This window comes from Diachasma alloeum, unplaced genomic scaffold (assembly GCF_001412515.2).
Source record: "Diachasma alloeum isolate Michigan unplaced genomic scaffold, Dall2.0 Dall_scaffold_00365, whole genome shotgun sequence".
Lineage (NCBI taxonomy): Eukaryota > Metazoa > Arthropoda > Insecta > Hymenoptera > Braconidae > Diachasma > Diachasma alloeum.
The window spans coordinates 471,038-484,062 of record NW_021680504.1 but is presented as its reverse complement, the minus strand read 5'-3'; the positions used below and the strand labels follow the sequence as shown (position 1 = coordinate 484,062).

General features: G+C 35.6%; 1 protein-coding gene across 4 annotated transcripts in view; it reads right to left on the bottom strand.

The window, feature by feature from the left end:
• The window catches only part of LOC107041439 (CCR4-NOT transcription complex subunit 6-like), a 541,863-nt gene that overhangs the window by 356,139 nt on the left and 172,699 nt on the right, over window positions 1-13,025 (bottom strand). The window lies entirely within an intron of this gene.

The window sequence follows — 13,025 nt, the reverse complement described above, 5'->3', positions numbered from 1 at the left end:
GTGAAAATTCCCAGTTTCAACTTCATTTTGAAGATAATTTTTCATTCTTCAAAACGAGCTCTAACTCATCCCAATCGGATTATTGAATCGGAAAATATTGACGATTGAAGGGGGGCCGTTTTGCCCCATCCTCCCCTAAATAAGAGTGAAAATTGCAAAATAACTATAGTCAAACCATCAATTTCTACCCTGTGTACCCGCTAATGCCCCCTCACTTTTCCCTCATCGTAAAACTTCATTCAATTGAAATTGCATCGTAAGTTGAATCCCAAATGACTAGGGCAAAAATTTCATTATATGAAATTTTTGACACGGTCTGATGATTATCCGTTAATCCTCACCAATTATTGATTACGTCGCAATGATTAATTTTCCGCCGAATTCACTGTTCTCTCTTTCCAACTTTTCATGCATCACACATCTGCATAATGAATCAATTTTTCCAAACTTATCATTTACTTTTACGATTCTATTTTGTGAATGTTATGGAATCGAATGGATTTCATTTTTTCTCTGTCAATTTTATTTGAAAAAATCATATTTTTTACGATTTCAATGAAGAAAACAACATTTTGATTAACAACTAAACAAACCTAAAAGTGTATTCTCATTTTTAATCAAACGATCTCAAGAATACCTCCAAAACATTCACGCTGGAACCATTAATTTCCGTCTCGCAAATCTCTTAATACCCCCTCACATTTTCCTCACCACAAAACTTCACCCAGTTGAAATTGCGTCATAATTTGAATGCAGTGATAAGAATCAGAATAACTTGTTGGATATAGAAAAGTGGATGCATAGACTGTAGAATCAAGTATACTGGGTTACACTGGGTGTGCAACACGAGCGGGCACGAGCAAGATTAGGTAACGCATTACGTTGCCCTGTGGAGTTATGGGTGAATACCAGTGAGTCTAGAAATTGGCCAACCCAACGTCGCTTGAGGTTGTGTATACCCATGAATGTTACAGACTGGAGCACCGGTATTGTTGTTATTTGGATCTCTGTTACTCGTGTTGCGTATGCTCAAAAGAGCCTCGATGACAGGCAGGCTATGCAGACGTGTATACGAGTAATTTTGCACTTGCTTCGGGTGTATTGTGGTGAACGACAGCCCGGGAATATTGGCAGGTTACGAGGCAAGGACGTTGCGTCACTCGGTGTTTCAAATGGGTTAGGTGTCTTTATGGGGAATTGCAAAATCAGAGGCACTCACTGGTGAATACACGGAAATGAACGAAGTGCACACCATGGATGGAGAAAAAAAACACTTTTCGTCTTGAAAAAAATTGAAAGTTCATGAACCCTTCAGTAGTAGTTTTTAGGACAGCGATATTGAATTCAATTCTGGGGGAAAAATCAGGAAATTTCAGATTTCTCTGAAATTTCGATGAACTTCCAAATCTTAGGAGCAGGAAAATGTGAAGAACTCCACAACTTTATTGAATTTGTAATAAAGATATGGTGATATTTTCTATTTATCATATCAACGAACAAAGTCCATGAAATTGTGAAAGACGTGTAACTAACATCGTATTTAATTTCATCATTCTACTCACATCACCGCTCTATCGGTCATTACAGACAAACTGCATAATTTGAACATTTACTTTTTATTATTTTTATGCACAATATGTATTATAGGCGTTGTGAGTCCCATTATTGACTGACGCAGTTGCATCTATTTACTTAAATTAATGTATTTATCTGTATTCTCATGATTTTTTTCATTTTAGTGGATTAATTGAACTGAAAATTACAGTTTCCAGTAGTTTTTTTCATAAAATTGGGCATTTTAAAAAATTAAGTTTTTTAAAACTCTAATGGAACCATGTCTTAATGAAAATTTTCAACAAATGCAACAATGAATTCAGCTAAAAATTTCCAAATTGTAGAAAAAACTAATCTTGAAATTGGAAATTGAATAATATAGACAACTTTTGTGCAGTAGAAAGTCGAAAATTTTCCGTCTCACTCTTGTTTCCAAAAAAAAACATTAATATTCAGTACCAAATGTCGCAGAATTTTTAATTAATTGAAAATTTAAGAACTAATTCACCCAAATTTTCTTAACTGAAGTAAAATTTACAGTTTCTAATGATTTCTTCATCAAATTAGCAATTTTCTAGTACAAAATCCCTTGATATCTCAGGGATCAAGGGATCTATCACTCAACCACAAAATTTCAACAGTGATTCATAGAATTCCAACAATTGATCTAACAAAATCATCTGTTATCAGTAAATTCCAGTGAAAATTTCAAAGGAAGTTTATTCCTCTTGAAAATAAATTACACGAAAAAGCAACGAGAATGTATTGCGGAATGCAAAAATAACCCGCTTGATTCGATTTTCCCTGCCAGCTGAGAGTATCTCATGTCCAGAGATCATTATACCAGCCGAACGATCAAATTCGACTACCTGTGGGTAAATTTTTAATCATCACGAATTGCCCCGGCGTAATGACAGTTATACCTGAAACAGCTATACCACCATGAATTATTCCGTCTCAAGAGGAGAGAGAGAGAGAGAGAAAGAGACTGGCCTGGCCTCGACTTATGTCACATTAATGTTTCATTTCTACTCCTCCTTCGGCGGAGGTGAAATATTCAGAAGAGTTCGGATGAGGAAAAATTAAATGGTCGATAATTTCAAAGTGGAAGGGGACTTAAAGCTATCGCACTTCCGAGACCGGGGAGACAGACTGGATGAGAGCAGAAGGAAGGGAAAATTGTGAAGATATAAATGATTTTGTTCTATATCTCGTTCTATATTCTCGGAAGTGAGAAAATATCTAAGGACATACACTATGAAAATTAGTGTCTCCAAGAAGTTCTAATTTCAGATATGAGAAACAAAAAAATGTCTTATTGTTCAACCTCGTGAGGACTAAAATTTCGAATGGCTTAAAAGAAGACGTTTCTTCTGTCTAAAAATAAGACCTTTCCATAATGTCTTGAAATACAAGTCACCACACGGAAAAAATTACCAAACAAGTCATGTAATCGTAAAGCGCAATCCACTTCTAAGTCTTTTTCGCCCTATATCGGGCAAAAAAATGCGAGAAAATAGTGAATTTTTCTCCGCTGACTTGAGAAAATTTACTAAATGTGAGGGTAATTTGTGTTGGAACTGGAAAATTGACCATTCATGCAATCAAAAATTATCCTATGAATGTGAATAATCGCTGAATATTGCATGCGTAATCATTCACGTATGTGAAGGAATTTAGCTGTGACGGCGAGTGATATTTTTTCTTTTTCTTAATTTCTCCTAGCGAAAGACGGTCCCAACGCCGGTATGAATTCAAAAATTTAAATTGATGACATGACAAACAATTTAACAATTAAACAATTGAATCCAAAAATTTTAGTTGTTAAATTTAATTTTCTGTACTGCTTCTCACGATTTCTCGTCTGGGAATTGGTATTACATACTTCCCAAACTCGAAAACTTGAAAATCACTACAGAAAAATATTGTTCCTGGGCTGTTGCGATGGGGTTTTTTTTACTCGTGTGGCGTTGGCCTCCGAGCCGTAGGCGAAACCCCATCGCAACAGGCCGGAAAAATACTATTAATTACATTTTTTCTCTTCCTTCCTCTATTTCAGCCAAAAACAGTTCTAACAGCGGTCGAATTCAAAAATATAAATTTAACAATTAAAATTTTAGGATTTACATTAAATCTTAAACCTAATAAAATCCTAATTTTCCAAAATCCTAAAAAAAACTGAAATTTAATCGGAGATTTAATTTAATCGTTTTATTTTGGGCTGAAATTTAATCCTAATTTTTGAATGGATTGAACATATAAATGAACTGACTAGTAGATTTTTACATATTTTGTTATATATTCAGGATTAGAAAATTGTTCAATTATTAATAATTCTCTAGTTAATGTTCAACAATTGTCGACAATTAAATCACAAATAAAAAAATAACATTAAAGAAAGCGCATTCATATTGATAAAAAAATACATAAAGAACTTCGAGAGCCCCGAACATGGATTAAAGAATGTCCCACAGACATCTCTGTCGCTTCATTTCCAATCTATTTTCCCCGCCGCCCACAACAACCCTTTCACATCTCCTGGGCGAAAATATAGACGTAGAATTTCGTTGGATATAAATCCGCAAAACCCGGGAATTTCGGTGAATATTGGGTTTTCGTATGTCGATCAAGCTGCCAGGGCATCGATAGACTGTCACTCAGAGAAGAACGGATTATGGGTGAATATGCTGTGATATGTAGAGAAATGATGGTATGGGCTTTTGTGGGTATGAGAAAGCGGTCTTTTGAGGATGAATTTATTGACACGTGCAATGCTTTGAAATACAAAAGAAGAGAGCACTATTTTCATTTAAACAACAATTTCTTTTGAAATTATTCCCTTTGATTTTTTTCGCGATGTGTCCCTTTTGCCCGGCGAAAATGGCTGTTAATTCACTGAATTATCTCTCCCCTCCACCCTCTTCGGGAATTTTTCCACCAGTCCTGCCCGAGTTTACCCTATTTTTCATTGTTACCTAGAACAAACCTCTCCTCCTGAAATGAACCGAGTGAAAGTTTAATGCAACAGTTCTCACAGTATACACGACTACCCATTCACCTTTTCTCATCAAATAAACTCAACTGTATGGTATACACAGTGTTCGAGAGATGGAGGGATAGCCGAGGGAGTTTCTAAATTTTGTAACGCTGAAAGTTCATGGGAGGGTTTTACCCCTCCAACAGTTGCCCTTCACTCCTTTTGTTTTCAAACTGCGTGAAAATCCATTATTCATTCGTGACAGGGGCGCTCTAATGGAGCCCCCAGTGTTCTTCGCGCTCACTTTATTCGGGATACTTACATCCCCCTTACGCCTGTAGTCGAATCAACCTATTGTGAAGTGAGTCACGTTGAATTTTTCGGTGAATGAGGTGAATGGGACAGTGCTAGATCGATATTTCTCTCGGAACACAGCAAAAACGAATGTCTGAATTGCACACACCTTTTGTAGACATTTTTCAGACACTAAAAAACGTCTGAATAAAATGCAAATTTGTTTGAATTTCAAACGTGAATTAAGATGTTCGGGCACCCGGTCGTCTGAAATTCAGACGCGTTTTCATTTTATTCAGACGCTTTTTTTCCTGCCAAAAGTTCGATAATGATAATGATTTAATCCCAACCATATGGCTTAACGCCGTTTACAGTTTGTGATACATTTTCTTTGTCAAACACACGTAACAAAGCAAAATACCATGTGTAATAAGCAAAGCCAGTTGGAATAAAAACAGCAATAATATTCTATGTATTAAAAATATTCAACCATATGGTTAATCTTCGATATGACGCTTCATCTTCTCTTTGCCAACAGTTCGAATTCTTCTAGGGATATTTCTGGTGATCACGACAAAAATTTAATTGAAAAATTTAAAAGAAAATTTCAATTCAATTTTCCTCGTAATTATGGAATTTGATACAGGGAAAAATCGTCAAATTTCTAATTTCATCGAAAATTCAAGAATATATGTTATTTACAATATGAATTTGGAAGGAATTTTAAATAATTAACGTTATTTAATTATTAAGGAGAGCAGGAGGCATACATAGGTGTAAAACAAACAAAGTGTTCGCAACGCCAAAGAGACAAATAAATAAAAATATTTTATTTACCTGAATTGTACTGACTTGAATGATATTCCACGGAATACATGAACATAAATAATCCCCAACATCCCCCAAAATAACAAATAAATAAAATAATGAAATAAATACCCCCGAAATATTCCGCGAAACGCTGGAATTATTCCGTTTACACATTCATATTTGAAGTTGTCATCAAACAGGAATGTATAAACATGGAATAATGTCACCCCCGAACAGTCCGAAAAATTCCCCAGCAAATATTGGAAATAAAACATCAGCTGAATAAACATCCATTTAATTTCCGAAATCGATACAAACGTATGAGCTGTAATTTTTGGGGTACAAGCATGGTTCCTGTTTCAATAAACAAACTTTACGAACTACCTATTGCAGGAGTGTGTACATGACAAGGAGGGAAGAGAGGGGGGTGGGTGTATAATAAAAAAAAAAATGGGCAGAAACTGGGTGATATACACTCGCCCACGTACAGCAGGAGCTAGCCAGATATATATGTGGCAGATTCGGGTCGCGTCAATTTGCAGCTTTAGGGAATGGCATAGCTTCAGTGTAAAAAGATCGAAATGTTCGCTCTGGCTGTCCCGAAACGTGCGCTAGTGCCACTCCCCGGGTGATAAACGACCGAGAAAGGGCTGGGGCTCTTCTAATCTGCAGATGATTCATCGACTCTTGTCTAGTTTTTACAGGATTTTTCGGGGAAAAACCAGTGCTTTCAATGTCAACTTTAGCTGTAGGGCATATTTTTACGTATTCAACAGAGACACGGGTGAATTTCATTCCAGTGGAGGCAGTTGCTCCCACACTTTAACCTCTCGTCAACGTTTATTTTCTGCTCAAGACTTTTTGACAGATTTCATGCATAAACAACGAGGATGGAGATACTCGTAGGGACACAGCTGGATCACGTACGTTGTAAAACCAAAGGTAAATTAGTGATGGCTTGAGACACCTGCAACAACGGATCTTGGCGGGATTGAGCTCGCAATGCGGGAGAATTCATAGTACATAACGCGATTTTGATATCATCATAAATGTCAGGTGGGTGGGGTATGCGGTATGATAGGTACAACATCGTAATTAAAATCAGCTGTGGGATTCTTACGTTTATAATCTTGGTATATCGCGATCAAACGAGCGGGGAGAGGATTTTGTTGATGATGGATGAATGGAATTGCTTGACTGTAATCAGATCATATGATTTATGGAGAGAAAAGTTGTAGGAGAATTCATATTTCGTGAAGATAGTTCAGCATAAATTTTCAGGACACTGTGATCATGAAATTTTGATGGAGAGAAAGATAGGAACAGTTACTGTGGAGCACGGTAGAATGGGTTCAATTCCAAGGATTCAGGTAAGGTTGTGTGCCAACACCGGAAATTTCGCTGCGAAATACAGAATTTTTTCGCGTAAGTTTTAGTTCATCTAAATGCATCCATTTTTTGTATTTTGTTTCGGTAAATTTCCAAGGGAATTTGAAGGGAATTTCTAGCTTTTTAACAAGAAGAAGAAGAAAATTCTTCAACTGAATTGAATTTTCAATCACAAAAGGAGTTTATGAAAAGGAAATATAAAAAAATTCAAATTTTAAATCAATTTCAAACTGATTTAAATAAAAATTTACAGTTTCTGTTGATTTTTAAACGAGAACATGAATTTTCGAAGAGAAAATTCCTTACAATTTCAGTGAAACGCTCAATTGATAAAAATTTTCAAGAGATTTACTAAAAATTCCAGCAGAAAATTTTCAACAGTGTCTCCTTTTAAACTATTCAGAGATTTAGATATGAATTCATTAATTTTTTCAACAAAGCGCAAGCACAGGAATTTATTTCGTAACGTGTGACGAAAGTGTGAAACCAAATTCTCGTAAAAATCGTTCAGAATCAAATAAACTCTTCAGGGATGACTTTAAATTACAATGACTTTGATATCATTCGCAATATAAATTCATTATTTCATAATCAGTATTCACAACAGTCTAAATTAACTAAAATAATCCGAAAGAAGATTAATCAATGATGAAAAAAATTATCTAAAAGATTTATGGTATACTTGTTGTATACCGACATGTTCCGTAAGTCAACTAAAATCCGAGACAAATGTTGAGGGCAATATTGTGGGAAAAAGAATGTCACGTGTGAGCGATTTTGCAAAAATTCAGTCTTTTGTTTTCCCATATAATCCCTGGGAGCATACTGTTTTCTGAGAAATGTGACCTTTTAAACGTGCAGTCTCCAGTGGTATGGCTTTCTCACGGCAGCCCACGCACCACCTCAACCTCTCCGAGATTGATGGAGTGTACCTTTCGCACTTGTTGCCGCACACATCACCGAGATTCAAATACTCTATGTGAGGAAAATAATAATCTCAATCGCAACAACGCCCGACAGGCACAAGTGGTTTATTTTCTACCAGATGTGCATACGTACCTCGAGCGATTTTTCGATAGACCGAGCGGAGGCTTCAATTAATAAGAGGCTATCGAACGGCTCGATCCTAAATTAATGCGATTACCAAATCACGTTTGAATATCATTAGTGAGAGAGGAGAACCGGTTTATTCTTCGAGCTGTTTCGTGGCATTTGGCGACACTCGGAATGTGTTGGATCGAAGAATGCACGCTGCTGGAGTAATTGATATGTGGAGGCATTAATCTTTTCTCGTTTTGATTTATATATATTAACCGAGTGGAGATTTAGATGAGGTGAACAGAGCCAGAATGAGGTGTCGATTTGAGTGTAATGAGGATTTTTTGATGAGTCATATCGGATGTTGGATTGATTATGTGGAGATCTGAGGGCTGCAATGCGATGAAAGTTGAATATTTATAATTATGCATGGATAACGATCACAGAAGAAAAGCTTTGATTTTCAGGGACATGTCACTGATTTTTAGTGATCCGTCCCTATATAATTGTTAGGAATCTACAATCTGTTAGAACATTACTTCTGAAATTTCAAAGTAAAAAATCTTGAAATTTTTATCACTGATTCACATGAAATTTTCATGTATTTTGTTATTGAAAAATCAGTTGAATTCTGGAGGGTTCAATGGAATTGCAATTTTCGAGTTCACATGATGATGAAAAGCAATAATTTCCCTAATTTTCAATCCACTGAAAATTTAGGAATTCGAGAATATGAAATTAAAAAATTATGGAATTCAGTTATTTTGTCACTAATTTTTCATGACATTATCACTAATTCCAAAAAAATGTCACTGATTTTTAGGGACACTTCTAATTTTTAGAAATCCATCACCAAATTTTACTGATAGATTCGTAGAAACCAGTGACATGTTCCAGACAATTAAATTTTTTTTTTTGTGATAGCTTAATTCGAACTTAAATCATGCGTTTAAACTGAATAAAACTCTTAATCTACGATTTCTGTATTCATTTCAACAATATTTCCATTGGAAATTAATCAATGCATGCACTCATTTCAATGCAAAAATTTGAATTACATGAAACGAATAATTCATTTATTCCAGAACAAGTGAACAATTTATGGAATTCAAATAAAAAATAATTACATGATTCCATTTCACACTAATAACGTTTTTATAAGAATCGAGAATGCATTTTTTTTGTTAGAAAACCCATTTATCCCAGGTGAATAAAAATACAAATAAAATTGAACTTCAAGTTTGAATAAACGTTTCAATGAGTATATTTTCCTAAACTTTTCTGATTTCTATTCATTTTCATTCAATAATTCAACTGTAATTTACAGCTTTCATTGCTTTTTCCACAACATTTTAATTTATCAATGGCGAAAATTCTAGAAATTTGAGTGAAACTATACTATGATAGAAATTTCCAAAAAGTTTACAGAAAATTAACGCCAAAAATTTTTAAGAGTGCCCTGTAAATTTGAACCGGTGCTCCACATAGAGACAAATATAACAAAACTAGTGGTTGTAATGAAGAAGCGAATCCAAATCACCCGGCAATTGGATCGTGACCATCGAAAACATCGGTGACAATAGTAGCAGGAGAGTTTCACCCAGTGTACACACTGTTCGCTACATTTTCCACCCAGCAATATTGTTCGCTACTGATTCAAATCATTACTATCGCTCCACTTGTGTCGCGCTTTGTCGTCCTCGGCGATTCACATGCGAACGGTACCCGGGGAACAAAAAAAAATCAGTCAACTGGGCAGTGGAACCTACTGTTCGCCCTTGTTAAAATTATACTCGGAAACAATAGCGGAAATTCACGTTGGCTGGAGTCTCCCGTCCGGTTCGAGAAATAAAAATGAAAGGAGTGAAATGACGATGAATGGAGAACGAATTCAAATTAATTTCAGTCGTGTGTACCAGTTCGGTCTCTCTGGGTTGAACAAAATATTTTTTGAGTGAAGATGGGAATTGACGAATTCATTCCGGACATACAGACGAATTTTTCAACTCCTTCTGACTGAATAGTTCATTCTTCGTTGGAATCGAAATTGTGATGACGCAATAGCTCTCTAGGCGTTTAAGGATTTCGACTCAATCCAGAGATTGTATCAATAGAATTTAAGGATTCAACTATCTTTCTTTCATTTCTCATCGAAAACAGCAACAGATGTTAGAATGATTAACGATTGAAAAACTGTTTGAAAGTTTCCAATGAAAAGACTCAGGAGTTGTTGATGAACAGTATAATTGATGCAGGCGAATTTTTCAACTCCTTCTGACTGAATAATTCAATCTTCGTTGAAATAGAAATTATGTAAGTATTCCAACTCAATTCAGAGATTCTGTAAACACTCTTTTAAATCTTCCTTTCACTCTCAATCCAAAAAATCAACATCAACAGCAGTAAAAATGATCGACGATTGAAAGATTGTTCGAAAGTTGTCAATCAAAAGGATTATGTATTGTCGATAAATAGCATAATGGAGGATGATATAACCAATATCATTGCTGCGGGTGAATTTTTCCTCTCCTTCTAACTAAACAATTCGTTCTTCATTGAAATGGAAATTGTGATGGCGCAACAGTTTTCCCCAGACGTTTAAGTATTCCAACTCAATCCAAACATTGTAGAAGCATATCTTTAGGGTTCGACAATCTTATTTTCACTCTCAATCCCAAAAATCAATCTCAACAGAAGCTGAAATGATTCGCCCATTGAAAGATTATTTAGAAATTGTCAATTAAAATATAAACTGCATTATCGAGGATGATATAACCGAAATCATTGATGTAGGTGAATTTTTTCCAGTCCATCTAACTGAACAGTTCATTCTACATTGAAATTGAAATTGTGATGACGCAACAGTTCTTCCCAGACAGGTAAAGATTCCAATTCAGTCCAGACATTGTGTAAAGTCACTTTTAGGGTTCAACAATCTTCCTTTCACTCTCAATCCCAAAAATCAACATCAACAAGAGTTGAAATGATCCACCATTGAAAGAGTGTTTAGAAATTGTCAATCAAAAGTATCGTGTACGGTTGATAAACAGAATAATGGCGGATGATATAAACAATATCATCCATGCAGATGCATTTTTCCACTTCTTCTAACTGAACTTCATTCTTTATTGAAATCGAAATTATAATGACGCAACAGTTTTCCCCAGACGTTTTAGTATTCCAACTCAATCCAGACATTGTATAAACACACTTTTAGGGTTCAACAATCTTCCTTTCACTCTCAATTCCAAAAGTCAACATCAACAGAAGTTGAAATAATTCTCCATTGAAATATTGTTTAGAAATTTTCAATCAAAAGCATCACGTATGGTTGATAAACAGAATAATGCAGGATGATATGAAAAATATCATTGATGCAGGTGAATTTTTCCACTTCTTCCACCTAAACTTCATTCTTCATTGAAATGGAAATTGTGATGACGCAACAGTTCTTCCCGGACAGGTAAAGATTCCAATTCAGTCCAGACATTGTATAAAGTCACTTTTAGGGTTCAACAATCTTCCTTTCACTCTCAATTCGAAAAATCAACATCAACAGAAGTTGAAATAATTCCCCATTGAAATATTGTTTAGAAATTGTCAATCAAAGGCATCACGTATGGTTGATAAACAGAATAATGCAGGATGATATGAAAAATATCATTGATGCAGGTGAATTTTTCCACTTCTTCCACCTAAACTTCATTCTTCATTGAAATTGAAATTGTGATGACGCAACAGTTCTTCCCAGACAGGTAAATATTCCAATTCAGTCCAGACATTGTGTAAAGTCACTTTTAGGGTTCAACAATCTTCCTTTCACTCTCAATCCCAAAAATCAACATCAACAGAAGTTGAGCTGATCCACCATTAAATGACTGTTCAAAAGTTGTCAATCAAAATAATTAAGCATGGTCGATAAACAGTATGAACAAGGATAATATGAGCAGTACAATTGATCAACAGTTGATTAATCCCGTCAGTTGAAGGCTCCGATATGAAAGACTGTCACTCCATCACTGCATGCAACCCAAACCGTCCTCTCCAAGATCATCATCAGTTGTCATCCCTCATTCATACCGTCATTCACATCTGCCAACCAAAGATGACTATTCCCCAGACAGAGACAAATGAATAATAACAAATGTCCCGAAGATATGAGCAAAATATCTTGTGGCAGAATGAAAATATAATGATAATTGCTTTTTATTCACTATTAGAAATTTTTGGTTGAAATTTCCGACACACTTTTTGGAAATTTTTATCAATAGACGATTCCACTGAAATTTCGAGGCATGTTGTAGCACTGCACACTCACAAGTCGATGAAGAATAAATAGAAACTGTGAAATTCAGGTCAATTATTCCATGGAAACTCATATAAATCTGGAAAATTCAGGTAAATCAATTTTTTAATTTTTAATTAAGTGTAAGTTTAGCGTATTTTGGTACGGAACATTCATGTTTTGATTCAGAAAATTCAGGGAAAAATTAAAAATTGATGGCATTTTGTTCCTGAATTTCCATCTCACTCCCACCGAAAACGCGTAAATTTCCGTGAATTCCACTTATACCTTGAAATTTCATAGCCATTTTTTTCCTCAATCCGATTCAATATCCCCCTCATAATCTTTACCCGAATATCTTCCATGAAATTTCGAAAAATATCCAACAGTGTAACTCGAACGAAATTATTCGCACCTCAAGAGTATCGTTAACTCGCTTGAAGAGAGCCCGCAAATTCCTCCAACCTCCCCAATTGCCCAATTCCCCCGAGTACCACCACACTGCGCGAAAGAACCGAGATAATCAACCTGGTAAAGTAACAATGTGCGATGGCCGTCACCTCGTAGCCACGTTCAGCTGACAAGTGCAGCGTAAAGCACAAGCGTGTGGCAGTCACGTCTTCCATACGTGCATGTGTGTTCTCCCATTATATGACGCTGTCCATGTACCCCATGTCC